Source organism: Dendrobates tinctorius, unplaced genomic scaffold, assembly GCF_039654945.1.
Source record: "Dendrobates tinctorius isolate UK_male_01 unplaced genomic scaffold, ASM3965494v1 ptg000114l, whole genome shotgun sequence".
NCBI lineage: Eukaryota > Metazoa > Chordata > Amphibia > Anura > Dendrobatidae > Dendrobates > Dendrobates tinctorius.
The window spans coordinates 18872655-18892698 of NW_027361782.1; positions in this window are offsets into that span (position 1 = coordinate 18872655).

Consider the following 20044-nt stretch of genomic DNA (forward strand, 5'->3'; position numbering starts at 1 on the left):
CGATGACGTCGCGCGAATGACCGCGAGACTTCGCGATCCCGCGAGAACGGACGCCATTGCGGGCATTTTCGCAAAGGACTACTGGGAACGAGAGCGTGAAGAGAAGCGGGAAGACTGTGCGGGACGTCGGAGGGTGAGAATAACAATATTTTTTAATTTTAAATTCTATTTTTTACAGGGATATGGTACCCAAAGCCCGGAGGACAGTCTCCTCTCCTCCGGACCGTGGGTACCATCCGCAAATGTTCTGCTTACTTTCCGCATGGTGTGCACAGCCACATGCGGGAAGTAAGCGGAACAATGCATTCCTATGGGTGAGGGATCGCCGCGATTCCGCAAATTAATGAGCATGCTGCGGCTTTTACCGTGAAGCGATTCTGCCGCGGTAAAAACCGCAGCATTAGCACAGCATTGCGGAATCCCATAGGAATGCATGGGATGCTTATTTTTCACGTTTTCGCAGCAAAATCGCGCGGTTAAAACCGCCGCGGAAACGCGAAAAAAATGCCACGTGTGAACTCAGCCTTAGAGTTCTGCCATGTAGTTAACAAAAGGCTGCGGTAATTTTTTTATGGCATGTATTGAACAAAAGGCTGCAGATATATATATATATATTTTTTTTTTTGAATTTTAGGTGTGTACAAAAATCCCTATACACAAATATTAATTTTTTTTTTCTTTGTATCACAGATTCCTGGCTACTGGAGAGACCCTCTCTTCACTGCACTTCCAGTACCGTATTGGAATCTCCACCTTGTCTGGAATTGTTGCGGACACCTGCCGCGCTTTGTGGAACGTTCTTTGTCCAAAATTCATGGACTGCCAACCACAGAAAGTGGTTGGAAATCGCCGAAAGATTCTGGACTGTCTGCAATTTCCCTAACTGTTTGGGAGCGGTGGATGGGAAACACATCCGCATTATCAAGCCCAAAAGAACAGGCTCTGAGTACTGCAACTATAAAAACTACTTTTCTACTGTACTCATGGCCATTGCGGATGCAGACTGTAGGTTTATTGCTGTGGACATTGGGGCATTTGGCCGTGGGAATGACTCCCAGGCTTTTAAGAACTCGGACATGGGCAAGAGGTTGTATGGCAACCACTTCAATTTTCCCATGCCACGTCCTCTTCCCAACACCGAAGGTCCGCCACAGCCATTTGTAATGGTTGGTGATGAAGCTTTCCAGATGTGCCAAAACCTGCTCAAGCCCTACTCCAGCCGGGACTTGGACCACAACAAAAGAATTTGTAATTACAGGCTGACCAGGGCCAGAAGAACAGTAGAGTGTGCATTTGGTATACTTGTATCTAGATAGCGCATTCTTGGCACAGCCATTAATCTGAAACTAGAAACTGTGGATGAGGTGGTGAAGGCCTGTGTTGTTCTACATAACTTTGTAATTGCTCGAGAGCACCCGAACTTAGATCTTGATGATGTTGCTCCTAACCCATTGCCTGAATTTACTCAGCACCCTCTCAGGTCATCCATTGAAGTTGGCCAAATGAGGGACCAATTTGCGGCCTACTTCAACTCAGATGTAGGACGGGTGGAATGGCAAGAGCAAATGGTGTAAAAAATTTTTATTGCTGGTGTGTTAAGAAAAAACACTGTTTTGATACCTGTACTGAGTGCATTCTGTGATTTTACACTCCCAATAGAATTAGCAAGTACCCTGGTGTATCAGTGAATTTATGATGCTGTGTTTTGTGCATCATGAATTCACTAATACTCCTGAGTAGGTAACTATACATACACACACAACTTGTATTACCTTTATAATCTCTACATTGTGTTCAATTAACAGCGACCATGGAGATAATACAACTAATATTTGTGTTACATGGGGCAATTTTACAAATAGCGATTTTTTGATTCACTGGCATACTTCACTTTTTATGAAACCGAAACATGTAACTATAAATATTATTTGTAGGATCAGCACTGTGGTTTGGATTTTGAAAGCACACTGGTAAAATACCCAGGCCTGGTGTCATGCTGAAGTGACGAATACTTCACAAATTTATCACAAATGGGCAGGAGAATACACATTAAACTGCAGCATCAATACACTGTTCTTCCAATACAGTATATGGAGAGTTAAGCAACGCTGCAGGTTCAAGCTCATGTGTATTCACCTGCCCAGGTGTGATAGTGATGATGGTACAAGGTCAGGGTATTTGTGAAGTATACATAACATTTATTTTCACCATCATTAATCAGTTTCTTCAACACACACGGAATAGAGTATGTGGTTAATTACAAGGTATATCTACAGTTCCTTGCCTTATCTCTAATAGTTTAATGATGATGGTACAAAATAGATAAGGTAACAATAGATATGCCTTGCACTCAACACCATCCTCTATGCCAGGGTTTCCAAACTCTAGTCCTAAATGTCCACCAACAGATCATGTTTAAGGATTTAATTGTTTTTTCCTCAGGTGATGCAGTTATCACCAGAGTAATGGAATTACTTAAAACATGATTTGTTTGTTGGCCTTCAACACTGGAGTTAGGGAGCCCTGCTCAATTCATGACTTCCACAGCAGTCTCTACATTCTTGTAATATTGCACAGATTGGATCCAGCAGGGTTGCCAAACTCCAGTCCGCAAGGTCCACCAACAGATCATGTTGTAAGGAAATCCATATCTCCGTTGATAACTGCTTCACAAGAGCAAAAAGTAAAAAGGAAGTCCATACAACATGATCTGTTGGTGGCCCTTGAGGACTGGAGTTGGGAAACCCTGCTGGATCCAGTCTGTGCAATATTACAAGAATGTAGAGAGTGATGTGGAAAAGACAAGCCATATAGATTGGTTGTTTTGACAACACATATCTCCAAGACTGACACAAGAATCTCCAAGACTGACACAAGAAGCATGTCTCAATAATGAAGATATCTGGTGGCAAAAACGCTAAGTGTACGGCGCAGTGTGTGTACGGCTCAGTGTGTGTAGTCGGCGATTGACACAGTAACCAATGCAAATATTTTAAAAGCATAATTGCACATTTATTTAAAAAAAATAAAAAATAAATTATTAGAAATGACGTTTGGGGGAAGATTGGGATACTTTGGGGGTGTGGAGAGACGAGGAACGGCTGGAGGTTGAGTAAGGGGTTCTAGGAGAAGGGGCAACAAAAGTTCTGGGGGAAGGGAGCTCTGGAATGGACATGGAGGCAGGTTGAGACACATTAGGAGGAGAGGGTGGATGGACGAACAAAGTTTTTTTTCCATTTCTTTGGCGCAGGTGTATCCTGCCTGGACCGACTTCCAACGTGTGACCGCCTTACTTTGCTCAACCGCTTGGAGATGGTGGACCGTGGCGTTGACCCGTAAAATATCGAATGTGGGTCACCACTCTGCTGCTCTGTGGTGATGGTGGTGGTGCTCCTAGAAGTGGCAGTGGCGGTGCTCCTAGAAGGGGACAAACTTGTGTCGGTGCTCATAGAAGTGGCGGCGGTGGATGTCATACAAGGAGACGAAGTTGTGTCGGTGCTCAAAGAAGTGGCGGTTGCGGTGATCCTTGGAGAAGTAGTTGTGTCAGTGCTCCTAGAAGGAGGCTGCGTGTTGGTGATCTGAGCAGAAGTTCTGGCGGAACTCCGAGGCGAATTGGTGGCGGTGCTCTTTGGATGAGGAGTGCTGGTGGTGCTCCTTTGATGAGGAGTGCTGGTGGTGCTCCTTTGATGAGGAGTGCTGGCGGTGCTCTTTTGATGAGGAGTGCTAGTGGTGCTCTTTTGATGAGGAGTGCTAGTGGTGCTCCTTTGATGAGGAGTGCTGGCTGTGCTCTTTTGATGAGGAGTGCTGGCTGTGCTCTTTTGCTGAGGAGTGCTGGCGGTGCTCCTTTGATGTTGACTGGTGGTGTCAGTGACCCAAGCAGGTTCTGTGGTGGTTTTGCTCCAAGCAGGTGGTGCTATGGCGGTGGTAGTGCTCCATACAGGAGCAGCGCTTGCCATAGTGGTGGTGGTGGAGGAGTGTCCAGCAGCACTCGGACTTGGGGGTAGTGGTGTCCGGCTTGGCTTGGAATGCAGGTGGCTGTGCAGTGGTATGCAGCAGAAGTCGTTAGGGAGATGTAGCGAGTCAGCGGTGGCACTGCTTGAAATGACACCATTGACTGCTGCACATACCGATTCTGCTGCATAGCCTGCAAGTAAGCAGTGTTGCAGGCCTGTAAGACACTCAGCTGTTGCTCAGGACTAAGGTGTTCCGCCATGCCCTGTTCAATTTTACTGAAAAAATGGTGCGCTGGTCTGTTGAGGTCAGCCTCCAGACGGTCAAGGCGCTGGTCGACAGAGTGGAAGCGGAGTTCCATGTGGTTAAAACCATGTTCCATCAGGGAAAAAACGCTTTCCATTCTGGCGGACAGCGCCTTGAGGCTGGCCTGAAAGGCCTTGCTCAAGTACATGAACTCGGGCATGACAAGCCTGTCCAAGGCCCTCTGCCGCTGGCGGGTAGTGCCCGCATAACCAGTGACAGAGACCTGGGACAGGGGAACATCTGATGGACCAGCTTCCTGGTCACCAGCTGTCTGTGTTGCTGACCTGCAAGATGCTTCCTGGCTGTCGGATGGCTGGGACGGGTCCGAGGTCGATCGATAAAGAACCGCTCCCGGGACAGGTTGCAGGGTGCTGCTCCAAGTGCTGTGGAAAGAAAGGGAAAACATTAGTATCGTGCAATAACAAGAAGCATCAGCTGTGGAATAGAAAAGCACACAGTAATAATAAAAAAAAAAACTCTGCTGGCAAGGATCGGTCTCAGGAAAGCCAACTCGCGATGATAGCGGTACTTTCTTCTGCGCCTTGCCGCTGAACCACTGCGAACCTGTCCCTCAGCACGAACATCAGTGTTGAAGCGGCCCTTCATCGAGCACCAACGTGTGCGGATTTTGTTCACAGTTGGGAAAAAAAAAGAAAAAACGTTGGACAATGCACTAAAGGCAACATAATTATCAGCACACACACCTGATAGAACTTTGCAAACAGTCAATGCTGCAGCACAAAAAAATTCTATACACAATGCAGTCACTGTTGATCCTGAGGACACTGTTATGTTTCCGAAGTCAATGCAAGAAAGCGGACGGCACCGCTGTTACCGTGCTAAGGTCCGTGGCTGGCAGCAGGCGGAGAGCTCACATCCAGGACTCCCGGGTGCTTGACCTCGTAGCAAGACGAATGTAGTTTCCAAGAGAAAAAGGTCGCACTCTGCGGGATAATGATGAATGTTTATTGACACTGAATTACATGTCACGTCGGAGATGTGAAGGAGAGTGTGTCAAATGGCTGACAACGGCCGTTTCACGCTACTCGAGCGCTTCCATGGGTCACACAGTGTCAATAAACATTCATCATTATCCCGCAGAGTGCGACCTTTTTCTCTTGGGAACTACTGTTATGTTTCCTGCTAGAATATATGTAGCAGCCAAAACAACAGTATCATCAGGAGCAATAGTGAAAACAGGATCAAGACAGCAGTTGAATACAAAAAGCAATCACTATTTTTTAGAAGGCATTGGTGTGTTTGATGCAAGAATATATCTTGCCACAAACACACCAGCACCATCTGGACCATCAATCAATGCAGCTTAAAGACAGCAGTTTTATACACAAAGCAATCACTGTTTTCCAGAAGGCTTTGATGTGTTTGATGCAAGAATATATCTTGCCACAAGCACATCAGCACCACCAGGAACATAAATCAATGCAGCTTCAAGACAGCAGTTCAATACACAAAGCAATCACTGTTTTCCAGAAGGCATTGGTGTGATTGATGCAAGAATATATCTTGCCACAAAAACACCAGCACCATCAGGAACATAAATCAATGCAGCTTCAAGACAGCAGTTCAATACACAAAGCAATCACTGTTTTCCAGAAGGCATTGACGTGTTTGATGCAAGAATATATCTTGCCACAAACACACCAGCACCATCAAAAACATAAATCAATGCAGCTTCAAGACAGCAGTTCAATACACAAAGCCATCACTGTTTTCCAGAAGGCATTGGTATGTTTGATGCAAGAATATATCTTACCACAAACACACCAGCACCATCTGGACCAAAAATCAATGCAGCTTAAAGACAGCAGTTGAATACAAAAAGCAATCACTGTTTTCCAGAAGGCATTGGTGTGTTTGATGCAAGAATATATCTTGCCACAAACACACCAGCACCATCAGGAACATAAATCAATGCAGCTTAAGGACAACAGTTCAATACACAAAGCAATCACTGTTTTCCAGAAGGCATTGGTGTGTTTGATGCAAGAATATATCTTACCATAAACACACCAGCACCATCAGGAACATAAATCAATGCAGCTTCAAGACAGCAGTTCAATACCCATAGCAATCACTGTTTTTCAGAAGGCATTGGTGTGTTTGATGCAAGAATATATCTTGCCACAAACATACCAGCACCATCTGGACCAAAAATCAATGCAGTATCACAGAGAAGCTTTATACTTACTGACCAACACCCCTTTTGAAGTTGGAGAGGCGCTGTCCCAGCCATCCATCATCGCTGCGGCCACCTCATTCCAGAGCTGCCGGGTCACCACTGTGTCTTTGTACTGCTGGTCACGGCTGTCCCACAACGGGATACGCTCCTCAACAAGGCGGATCAGATGCTCGTTGTCGATGTACACTACTTCTTCGTCATCCCGTTTTGGAACCAAAAAAAAAAAAATTTGAATCTTTGTAATTTTGGAGAATGAAAAAGATAGAAAAATAAACAGAGAAGATAAAAATAAAGACAGAAAAAAAAAAAGGAAAGACTATATACTAACATTGCATCTCCTCGCCACAACTTGGATACGCTGCTCCAGCTCAGACTGCTCCAGCTCAGACTGCTCCCGCACTTCACCTTCACTGGCCGTGTCCGATGTCTGTACAAGAGAAAAAAAAAATATTACACATTTGTAGAGGTAGCTAAACTTACCCAAAGGCAGCAACATCCTCACCTCACAATCAGCTTGGGCCAGTTCTTGCCGAGATGGCGAATACACCAATCCAGAAGAAGACATGCTGAAATTTAAACTAAAAATACATTAGTACATTATAAAATCATACAGGACACACAGACATTATGTTGAAGAATACTCACATTTTGGCTTCTGAAGCTTGATTCCACAGTTGGAAGGCTGTCTTGTCTCTTCAAGGCTGTCTTGTCTCTTCAAGGCTGTCTGTAGAGTATTGGTCTGGCCCTGAAGACACCTTCTTTTATCTAGACTCCTCTCAAACAATGTTGCTTGTTTAGGGGGAGGTTTAGACAAGTGTCTAGACATTGTTTACTGAAATCGCGTGCGCGCACAAAGCACTGATGTGCGCGCATCCAAGCACATGTCAGCGAGATCTAAGACTTTAATGCTATTTTTGGGCGCACACGTGCGCACGATTTTTTTTAATGATGTAGGCGGAACAAAAAATGCAACATGTAGCGTATGGCGCATCTGGGCACACACCTGTAAAATGCGCAGCGCACACTAAATGCTGATGAGTGCGTGCAATCGCAAGACCCTGCGACCACCATGTTAAAGATATTGCGCGTGCGCCCGATAGCGCACGATGCGCTGCGTGATAAAACACTAGTGTGAAACCAGCCTTAGCCCTGGTGTGAAAGGAGTCATAGGGGATTTCCTGGTAGCTCTGACAGAGCGTGGTGGCAGCGATTCAGGAGGAGAGCTGCATGCTGGAGGTGGACTCTGTTGCCAGGAGCAAGTGCAACAGAGTAAAGCTAAGTGGTGTTTCCCTGTTTGTGTTTCCTCCTTAGTGTGTATTAGTACAGCGGTGGGGCCAGTGCCTGCGCCACCCAGCTCCCTAGCAAGGGATAGGTGTAGGGTGTGCCAGGGCGACAGGTTCCTGATCAGCGCCCGGTGCGGAACCAGCATAGGGAACGTTAAGAGCTCTAGGGACACTGACTCAGGGGAGTGCAGAAGGTCTCCACGTCCCCTTTCCCTATCACAGGGCCCACCATTGTAACTGTTTCCCTACCCTTGTCTTGTTGTTTTAGTTACCGGCCTGCGAGCCGTGTCACACAGGACAGTATCACCTGCCGCGTCCTGTTGTTTTAGTTACCGGCCTGCGAGCCGTGTCACACAGGACGGGTCCACATGACAGTATGGTTTACAGCCTATATAATGGAGGTTGTTATTTGGCATATGGTCTGTGTGTGGGGAGGGAGAAGGCCTCCTGTGTGTTTGGCTCCAGATCAAACCTGAATACTGGACACTACCCCAGCCTGTGTGCCAACAGGCCTGGCAAAGCAAATTCATGCTGGACATTTTGTATTTTATTTGCCTGATCTAAAGGCTGCTTGTTTTCTGTTTTGCTTCTAAGTTTATGAAGCAATAAACCCACATGAACTTTAAAGGAACAAGCCTCCCGTTTTCCTCCCGTCACCCCCAAGTGATTAAAACCCCTACACCCTTTATATGTTATAAGGGGTAGGTGCCCAACTGTAGTCATTATATCCTTGTCTATTTCAAGCCTCTTCCAGTATTTTTCTAGAATGCTTCAAACTTTACAATCTCCATTACATTTTTTGCTTTTCCCTCACTATCTTTAGGCAGCAATAACTGTTCTCTTTTTGTTGCTTTTGCATCATTAAAAGCTACTCTTAGAAGCTTCTTGAATAATCCCTATCACAGAATCTTTCTTCCAGATCCTTTGCTTGCATTTCAAAATTCCTGATTTTTGTGCAGATCCTAAATATTCGTAGATATCGTCCTTTGGGAATACACCTTTTCAATGATGTTGGATGATTAATAATAATAATAATAATTGTATTTCTATAGGGCCGACATATTCCGCAGCACTTTACATTTCAGAGGGGACTTGTACAGACGATAGACATTACACCATAACAATAAACAAATGGATCAAAACAGATGCCAAGAGGAATGAGGGCCCTGCTCGCAAGCTTACAATCTATGATGAAAAAAAGGTAGACGTGAAAGGTGGGTGGTAACAGTTGCCTTCATTGTTTGGACCAGCCATAATGTTAAGTGTGTAACAGTACAGACACAGAGGGCTAATAGATGCATAAAGCATGTGGGCACATGATGCGGGGAACCTTGTTATGCTAAAACTTTTGACTGTGCCACACAGGGATATTTAGGTTAATGTGTTGAAGTGGTAAGCCAGTCTGAATAAATGTGTTTTTAGGGCACGCCTTAAATTGTAGGGATTGGGGACCTGACCTGGGAAGTGCATTCCAAAGAATTGGCGCAGCATGTGTATAGTCTTGGAGACGGGAGTGGGAGGTTCTGATTACGGAGGATGCTAACCTCAGGTCATCAGCAGGACAGAGGGCACTGGTAGGGTGGTAGACTGAGACAAGGGAGGAGATGTAGGGTGGTGCTGAGCCAAGAAGTGCATTGTGGGTGAAGGTAATAAGTTTGTACAGGATTCTGGAGTGGATGGGTAGCCAGTGTAATGACTGGCACAAAGTAGAGGCATCGGTGAAGCGATTGGTGAGGAATATGATCCTGGCTGCAGCATTCAAGACAGATTGGAGGGGGGAGAGTTTGGTAAGAGGGGGACAATAGTCCAGACGAGAATGAATAAGAGCAACAGTAAGAGTTTTTGCAGAGTCGAAAGTACGAAAAGGTCGAATTCTATCCCACTTTAAAGTACGTTTGTCGCCGTAGATTTTCTGAAGATGTTCGTCTCCAGGCTTCTCTCATTTGTCTTCATGATTAGGATATAGAAGAATGGTAGAAATATATTTCTTATTTCATGAGTAAATTTTAGTCCCAGTGTATTAAGATTGAAATTTCTCACAAAAGTCGAAAAATTCAATGGTGTCCCTTTCCAAATCACAATTATATCAGCTATATAGTGGGACCAGAGTTTAATCTTATTTGTTTCCACATTGCTCTCAAATTTAAAAAACATGCTTTCCTCCCACTAGCCCAAGAGCATATTTACATATGTGTGTACCCTTGAGCTGGTGGAAGACCCACCCTTGAAAAGAAAATAATTTCTTGTGAGGCAAAACCAAAGGCGTTTCAATACAAAATCATTGTGAGCCTGGTATTGACATCCTCTTGCATTTAAACAATACTTTATTGCCTACATTTCTTTGTTAAAAGGGAAACCATCCAATCTCAAAAGGAGATCCATCGTGTTGCATGTGTATGACTGTAAGACATCACAAATGATCTGGACGGGTACAGAGAAGGACTACATGTCACCTGACGGAAACACATATGTAATGGTAGATGGATCCTTCTACAATGATTCAGTACAGACCGCAAGAAACAGCTATGACAGAGTGGTGAATAAAAGCGGCAGAACCTTGCTGAACCTGTGCCGGAGCTTGGGGCTGTATATAGTGAATGGACGCATCAGGGGGGACTCACTAGGGAGATTTACACTAAACTCCCACTTGGGCAGCAGTGTGGTGGATTACGCAATAACGGACATAGACCCAGCAAACATAAATGCCTTCACAGTCACCCCTGAAACCCACCTGTCAGACCACAACCAGACACTGCTGTACATGAGATCCACGGACAAACAACCCATAGAAAAGCCACACCTGACCAGTCTACACAACCTGACACCATCCTACAAGAGGCCCAAACAGTTATCCACTGAATACACCAACATGACTAACAGAACCGAGATCCAAGAGCTACTTGTAAATTTCAACACAAGTAGTTACGCATCAAACCAGCAAGGGGTCAACGGGGCAGTGAATGACTTTAACAACATCCTATACACCATGGCAGAGCTAGCAGGCATCAGAAGAACCAACCCCAAGAAACCAACAAATAAACAAGGCCAAAAATGGTTTGACAAAGAATGTAAGTCACTACGCAACTCCCTAAGGGTAGCCTCAAACCAAAAGCACAGAGATCCAAACAACGGGGACCTAAGAGCGGCCCATGACATCCTACAGAGGCAATGCAAACGCACTCTCAGGGAGAAAAAACAGAGGCATATCTGCCAAGAACTACAGAAGCTTGAGGACTCCCTCCAGGACAACTCATTCTGGGAGACCTGGAATCATATCGGCACAAAGCCCAAGCAGAGCACCCTCCACATCCAAAATGGCAACATCTGGCACAGCTACTTCAAAGGCCTCTACAAGAACATACCAGAAGAAGACCTAACCCCAGAACAGAAGCACCTAACCACTAAACTCAGAGACATGGAGGAGACAATTAAAGACTTCCAAAATCCTCTGGACATACCAATCAGTGTGCTGGAAATAAAAGTCAGTATCAAATTTATGAAATGCAAGAAGGCCGCGGGCAGTGACGGCATCCTGCCAGAGATGATCAAATTCAGTTCCCCAGATATACATGCAGCACTGGCAAAACTATTCACCCACATCCTGAGTGCTGGCTGCTTCCCAAAAAGCTGGAATCAAGGTCTCATAACGCCCATCTACAAGAATGGAGACAGATATGATACAGCAAACTACAGAGGAATATGTGTTAACAGCATTCTGGGAAAACTATTTAACAGCATTATTAACAAAAGGATCATCACCTTCCTCACCCAGCGGGACACCCTCAGCAGAAGCCAAGCTGGGTTCATGCCAAACCATCGCACCACGGATCACATCTACACCCTGCAAAGCCTCATCAAGACCCACATCCATAGAAAAAAACAGGGGAAAATATTTGCATGTTTTGTGGACTTCAAGAAGGCCTTTGACTCAGTGTGGCACCCAGGTCTGTTCCTGAAACTCCTGGAGAGCGGAATAGGTGGAAGAACCTACGACGTCATCAAGAGCTCATACGCTGAGAATCGGTGCAGTGTGAAGGTGAATGGAAAGAGGACGGCCTTCTTCCAGCAGTGCCGTGGGGTAAGACAGGGCTGCAGCCTGAGCCCAACTCTATTTAACATCTACATAAATGGACTGGCAGCGGCCCTGGAATCCTCCTCTGCCCCAGGTCTCAGCCTGCACGACCGAGAGGTGAAGATCCTGCTGTATGCAGACGACCTCCTGCTGCTTTCCCCAACCGAGAGAGGCCTCCAAGATAGCTTGGCCGTGCTGGAAACATTCAGCATCACATGGGCGCTGCCCATCAACCAAGAGAAGACCAAAGTCATGGTGTTTCAAAAGAGGTGTTCTAAAGAAACCTCCACTTCCTCCCTCACACTAAATGGTGCCACGCTAGAGAAGACAAGCAGCTATACCTACCTCGGTCTGGAGCTAAGCCAAACCGGGAGCCTCAAGCAAGCAGCAGAGACCCTGAAAGGGAAAGCATGCAGAACCTTCTATGCCATCAGAAGACAAATGTACCACCTCAAACCACCGGTGAGAGTCTGGCTCAAGATATTCGACAGCGTCATCACACCTATTCTGCTATATGGCAGCGAGGTGTGGGGTCCAGCAACCTATCCAGACCAGAAAAAGTGGGATTCCAGCCCAACCGAAGTCTTCCATCTGGAGTTCTGCAAATATCTCCTCCAGGTACATCGCAGCACCTCAAACATAGCCTGCCGGGCAGAGCTGGGCCGATTCCCCTTATGGCTCACTATACACAAGAGGGCGCTATCACACCAGGTGCATATACAGAAGAGCAACCCCAGCTCCTACCATCATAAAGCCCTGCTGAGCCAGAGCCAAGAGCAAGCCAGGAACCTCGGCAGCCAGCTCAACCAAAGTCAGCAACACACCCTAACTAAAGCCCAAATAAAAGAGATCTCAGAGAGCTGCAAGATGCAATACATAGAGGGTTGGAAGAGTGAATTGGAGAACTCCCAGAAACTCACCATCTACCGGTCACTGCGGAGGGACTACACACTGGCTCCATACCTGGAAAGGCTACGCCACCCCAAAGACAGGCAGACCTTGAGTATATACAGATTAAGCGCCCACAACCTAGAAGTGGAAACAGGGCGGCACCGACAGACATACAAGCCACGAGAGAACAGACTGTGCCAGCACTGCCAGCAGGGGGCTCTGGAAGATGAGGTGCACTTCCTGCTGCACTGCAACAAATACTCAGCAGTGAGGGACTCCCACTTCCAGAAACTTACGACCCATACCCCAGACTTCCCATCCATGGACGAGGAGAGGAAACTCTGCATCCTACTGGGGGAAGAAGAATCAATGGTGGAGGTCGCCGCCCAATATGTCACCACATGTCATAAGATGAGAGGAACTAAAGACCTCCAAATGGACAATCACTCCCCAAATTTTGCCCCCAACACTCCATCCCCACTACCCTAATCCACTCCCCTGCCACACTTCTTTTCTTGCTTTGGCAACACTAATTGTATTTTGGTCCTGCCAATAAAGCCTATTTGAATTGAATTGAATTGAATCTGAATATTTCATCTAGACTTATTACCAGATTCTGGCCAAGGGTGCCTTTACCCCCACTAAATCAGATGCCCCTGAGAAGGCTCAAGCCCTTATGTACTTATGTATCTGGGAGAAAACAGTAAAAGGTGTCTGTCACAGAATGTAATAATACAATAAATCAAATACTCTTTCATCTTCTAGGATATCTTTAGGTTTGTCCCGGTATTTTGAAGCTGGATTAGATGAAAGAATCTGATGGCCTTCCTTGTCTTGTAGGAGAGATTCACACATTTCTTTATATTGTGTGGCATCAAGGATAGCCACATTTCCTCCTTTTGTCTGAAGGTTTTAGAATGATATCTGAATCTGTCTAAATCCAACAAACCACACATTTTTTGCCCAGTACAATTAACCCCGTCATGACCTTAAACACATCCAGGTTTGTAGGTACTTACTGTCCTCGGACGTATGGATACGTAGAGGCAATTTTGGCGCACAGGAGCTGAGCAAGCATGATCGCTGCGGGTGATCAGCTGACCTCCGACACTCACTGCTAGGAGCGGTGCCCGCACCGCTTCCAGCACATTAACCCTCTAAATGCTGCGATCCATATTGATCGCAGTATTTGTAAGGCAGGTAGAGGAAAGGGGCTCATTCTGAAAACTGACGGTGCCCCTGGGACGTCACATGACTCTGTGTGCAGAAACAAGGAAAAATTATAGCTCTCATAAAAAAGGTGATGCAAAAATTAGTCTAGATACATTCCTTACAAAATGCCAAACTTATGTGGGGGTTTCACTGTTGCACATCAAGGGGTCTCCAAATGAGACCAGGAGTCCACTAATGATTCCAGGAAATTTTGCATTCAAAAGGTAAAAAGCTGCTTCTTCCCTTCCAAACCCTGTCCTGCGTCCAAATAGTAGTTTTCCCCCACATATGAGGTATCGGCTTACTTAGGAGAAATTGCACAACTATTTTTTGGGTACATATTCTCGTGTTACCCTTGTGAAAATAAAAAAATAGGGGCTAAATACTTTTTTGTGGAAAAAAAATAGATTTTTTTATTTTCACAGCTAAACGTTATATATTTTTCTGTAAAACAACTGGGGGCTCAAGGTGCTTACCTCACCACACATCCAGGTAAGTTCCTTTAGGGGTCTAGTTTCAAAAATGTGGTCACTTGTGAGGGGTTTCCACTGTTTATGCACATTAGGGGCTCTCTAAACAGTACAAGGTGTTCGGTCTCGATTCCAGACAATTTTGTGTTTAAAAGGTCAAGTAATGCTCCTTCCCTTCTGAGACCTGCAGTGTGCCCAAAAAGTAGTTTCCCCCCAAATGAGGTATTGGACACTCAGAAGAATTTGCTCAACAAATGTTGAGGTTTATTTTCGTTTGAGGTTCACATTGTGAAATTAAAACGAATTGGGTCTAAAGTTAAATTTTTATGAAAAAGTTAAATGTTCATTTTTCCATTCCACATTCCATTAATTCCTGTGAAACAAACTTCTTGAATGTGGTTTTGAGCAGCTTGGGGGGTGCAGTTTTTAGTATGGTGTCAGTTTTGGGTATTTTCTGTCATAGAGGACTCTCAAAGTCACTTTAAATGTGTTATGGTCCCTAAAAAAAATGTTTTTATAAATTTTGTTGCAAAAATTAGTCAAGCCTCCTAACCAAAAAATAATGTTTCAAAAATTTTGCTGATGGAAAGTAGACATGTGGTAAATGTTACTTATTAACTAATTTATGTGGTATAACTCTCTGATTTAAGGGCAAAAAAGTAAAAATTTGAAAAATGCAAAACTTTCAAAATTTTTGCCAAATTTTCGATTTTTTCACAAATAAACGCAAGTCATATTGAACAAACTTTACCAATATCATATAGTACAATATATCTTGAAAAAAACAGTCTCAGAATCAGTAGGATCCGTTGTAGTGTTCCAAAGTTATTACCACATAAATTGACAGTGGTCAAAATTGTAAAATTTGGCATGGACATGAAGGTGAAAACAGGCTTGGGTGGTGAAGGAGCTAAAGTTAGTTCTTATATCTCTTTGCACCTAATCCACAAGTGTGTGAGACACCACGTTGGTGAAAATATCTATGACTTCTGGATATGTTATGGACCCTCATTTCTAAGCACATGACCCAAAATATGTAATACACAATACAATATTTTTTGGTGTCAAAAGGTCACAGCTTTTATTAAAAATCACTTGAGTAAAGTAAGAGTCAGGTGAAATGTGAGGCAAGCATATTCAGAGAATCAAGGATACTGTGCCATCCCTGACTGTTGTGAGTTCATTTTCCCCTTCACTGTCGATGTCTGATGAACTCCCTCTTCTGGTGAAGGAAGGTAGTGAGGCTGATTACCAAACACCTGATCTGGTAGATGATGACTGGGTAACAGAAACTGCTCACTGGATATAAGGCAGCCGACACCCTTCTGAGTCGCTGGTGATTTCTCTGCTGGATTCTTGGAGACCATTCTGATTCCTGCTTCCCAAAGATAAATTTTTGCTCTGCTATTGAACTTATTAGTTTTGTTTTGTTTACCTTGTTTTTTGGAGTTCAGCCATCCCCGGTCGGGGGTGTGCCGAGTTCCATTTTTGTCTCTGATCAGTTTGTCTCTTTGCTCTGTCTTCAGAATTTACCTGAGTGCTGATATAGTCTTTTTGAAGTCCTAGCGACTTCAGGGCCTGTTTTTCCTATCAGACGGTTGGGACATTTTTTGGTAGGGTTTTTTACGGATTGCAGACAGCAGCTTTTCTATCCTGTCCTTTTTAGTTAGCTTGGGCCCCATCGTTTGCTCAACCTATCTTTCTACCTGTGTTAGTGTTTTCATCTTGCTTCACCGTCATTATATGTTGGGGGCTGCCTATTGCTTTGGGGTCTGCTCTGGGGAAGTTTAGATTTCCCCTTTCTTTCTTTAGGCCTATTTAGTTCTCCGGCTGTGATCGAGGGGTCTAGGGCATCGTAGGAACCCTGTTATGATGAGTCACTGAAGGAGGAAAAAAACAAAATACCAGCTAAGTCCAGAAAAACCAGAGAGGTTGGCAGCTATCGGATTGCAGACCCCTGAAACTATCCACAACAACTAGCAGTAGCCGTGGGGGGGTTCTTACGGTGCCCTAGACCCCTTGATCACAGCCGGAGAGCTACATAGCCTAAAGACAGAAAGGGGAAAAACTAAACTGCCCCAGAGCAGACCCCAAAGCAATAGGCAGCCCCCAACATATAATGACGGTGAAGCAAGATGAAAACACAAACACAGATAGAAAGATAGGTTGAGCAAATGATGGGGCCCAAGCTAACTACATAGGACAGGATAGGACAGCTGCTGTCTGCCATCCGCAGAAACCCTATCAAAATGAGCCAACCGACTGATAGGAAAAACAGGCCCTGAAGTCGCTAGGCTTCAAAAGACTATATCAGCACTCAGGTATATTCTGAAGACAGAGCAAAATATCAACAGATCAGAGACAAAAATGGAATTCAGCTCACCCCCGGCCGGGGATGGCAGAACTCCCAAAAAACAAGGAAAAACAAAAACAAAACTGAAGAGTACAAAGTAGAGCAGAAAAACTTAGCTTTGAGACGCAGGAATCAGACTGGTCTCCAAGAATCCAGCAGGAAAATCACCAGCAAGGAAGAAGGACGTCGGCAGCCTTATATCCAGTCCTCAATTCCAGCCACCCAGTTATCATCTAGCTGCCCAGGTGTTTGGTAATCAGTCTCACTACCTTCCTTCACCAGAGGAGGGAGTTCATCAGACCTCAATGGTGAAGGGAAAAATGAACAAACAACAGAACCCCCCACGGCTACTGTTAGTTGTTGTGGATAGGATCAGGGGTCTGCAATCCGATAGCTACCAACCTCTCCTGTTTTCTGGACTTAGCTTGTATTTTTGTTTTTTCCTCCTTCGGTGACTCATTCATAACACCTGACCTGCCTTACAGCAATCAGCAAGTAGAAATTCAGATGTGACGCAGTCTGACTTGCCACAGTAGCAAAGTCAGTCTACTTTAATGGCACCAAAGACCCTACTAAAGATCCTTATTCTTGATCTCAACAGCTAAGACGTCACTGGATGAAATTACCATTATTGCATCCTTCAGACTGGCCCCCAAAGCTGGGCCTATAAACCACCATTGTGTTTGAGCTTCTGTTAAATTAAAATTAGTCCACCATAACTTGTCGCCCGCTTCCACCTGACTCCCCAACCACAATATCACAGCTGTGACAATAATATACTGATTTGATTTGATTTAAATCTCATTTCATTCTGACTTTAACTTTTTTATTTATTTATTTTAAAAAGAACTAGGCTAAAGTTGCTGTCACACTTAGCGATGCACCAGCGATCCCGATCAGCGATATGATGCGGTCAGGATCACTGGTGCATCGCTAAGTGGTTGCTAGTGAGCTGCCACACAGGCAGATCTCACCAGCTACATAGCTGGTGTCGGGGGTCGCTACTTACCTGTCAGACGAGGCGATCCTGACGTCCTCCCGCCCGTGTCCACGCAAGTCGCTCGTCGGCGCCACAGGAAGCCCAGCAGGAAGCTGACGACGAGAAACAGTCCAGGACGTTCTCGCGCGATCAGCGATTATCAGCGGGGAGCCGGTCGGAGGTAAGTATCAGACATAGCGATATCGCTAGCAATATCGCTGCTATGTCACAAAAACCAGTGACGTTATAGCGATTTGCAACTCACGAAGAGTCATCATTCAGCGCTCAGCAGAGGAAAAAACCCCAGTGGAGAAAACCTCTAGGGAAAAAAGGCTGAAGGATTTAGCCTCACTTGAGCATAAGACTTTTTTTTAATTATATGATAACAGGTACAAAAGAAGGTAACAGACAAATGATACAATAATACATAAGGTTAGCCTGAACAAATGTACGGTAAAGTAAAACAAAGAAAAAGGGGGTGGATGGGTGGGAAACGCTTCTGCCATCTCTTCTGGTAAGAGAAGAGAAAGAGGAAGAGAAACATGAAGATATATTTTTCTAAACTCCTCCCTGACAATTAGAAGCCAGGCTCAAAAATGGACTTTTATTTCTAAAAGAGGAAACATCCGGCCTAATACAATCAAAGTATATAGATAATAAAACTCCAGTAGTTGTGGGTCCCTCCTTCCTACAGTCTTGTGTCCCCTGCGCCTAGGAGTTCAGATCATTTTGTAATGAGGGCATCCTAAAGTTCTTACTTTTCAAATTAGTAAAAGGTCTCTTCCCTTCTAGCGTCACATCTTTCTCTGTTAGACTAGTTAGAAATCTTAAATCTTCCAAAAGGTCATTTGGAATTGTTAGTTCATTACAGAATTTTTTGTCTCGTCTTACAAATTCTTCATGCCGTTTTATTTTTTTGCGTAAAGTGATGTAGATCATTTACACATTCAAAATGATTGATATTTAAACTAGGAATAAGGAAGAGTCTCCTACTAAGAACCCCCAATTTTTTTTCTGATATCTCTGAGTCTGGATCTGGATAGTTATAAAATAATTGTGTATGTTCTCCCTGTGGTTGCGTGGGTTTCCTCTGGGTTCTCCGGTTTCCTCCCACATTCCAAAGACATACTGATAGGGAATTTAGATTGTGAGCCCCATTGGGGACAGTGATGATAATGTGTGCAAACTGTAAAGCGCTGCGGAATGTGTTAGCGCTATATAAAAATAAAGATTATTAATTGTGAAACTGAATGTTACACTTTTCACCAGTCCAATAGGCAGGATCTCTGATTGTCCCAAGGACCAGACACCCAGTAGCCAGCAAATTATGAATAGGGGATAACTTTTTTTTTTTTTTGGATTGACCATTTAAGTTACAACTGGGAACTGGGATATTTTGTAAGTTTTGAAATTAGAGGTTCAGCCTGCAAAATGTCAGCAACAAAATATGCTGTAGTATTGCAGTATTGCTTATTGACATTGAGACTTGTGTGGCGGGAAAGGGCATTCCCATAGGTTTGGGACTAATATAGGAAGAGAGATTTCTAACCTGTGGCTATTGTGAAATGACATATCCCAGCAGACCAGCTGCAAAGCAGCAAGTTCAAGTTCATTGGTAAAAAAGTGTCAAAAAATCCACTCTACCCTGACAGTGTGCACAGGATTTACCTTCGGTTGCAGCCCTTAGTTTCTCTCCCTTTTCTGGTTATTATAGGGTCATACCATGGACTTATTGTAAGCTGTCTGATTCTGGGACTGTGCTCGTTCCGGTACTCGGCACATGCACACCTATAGACGAAGAGCAGTAACACTTGGCACACGACACAATCGCTTTTTAACAAAACAGGCAAGTAAAGATTGGGAGCTGAGACTGTAATCGCTTCTCCGTGATGCCACTGAGGAACAGTCTGAAATGAATATGGGTCGCTACTTTATAATTCTGCTTTGTTTTTTTCGTTTTGTCTGAACAGAATTCTACAGCTCTAGAAATGGCTGCAACGGCTTCCAGGACGATGCTGGAAATGAGGCATGAAATCCCCAGCCACGACTGTGGATAAATGCCGTGATTACTGCTCTATGCAGATGGCGATCAATGGCCCGCGTCGCCTTATTTTGTTACAGTTCTATGTTTTTCTCAATGTTTCTTTTTTTGTATCTTTACGTTTTTTCCCTTTTTTGCTGGCTAATAGTCGTTGCCTCCACTGGTGCTTACCCGCTATTTACTCTCTGTAGTGTCGGCTGCTCGTTAGCTCTGCTCCATTACAATAAGGCTATGATCAGTGAATTCCGCTTATCCACATTGCACATTGGAGTTTGACATTGTAAGA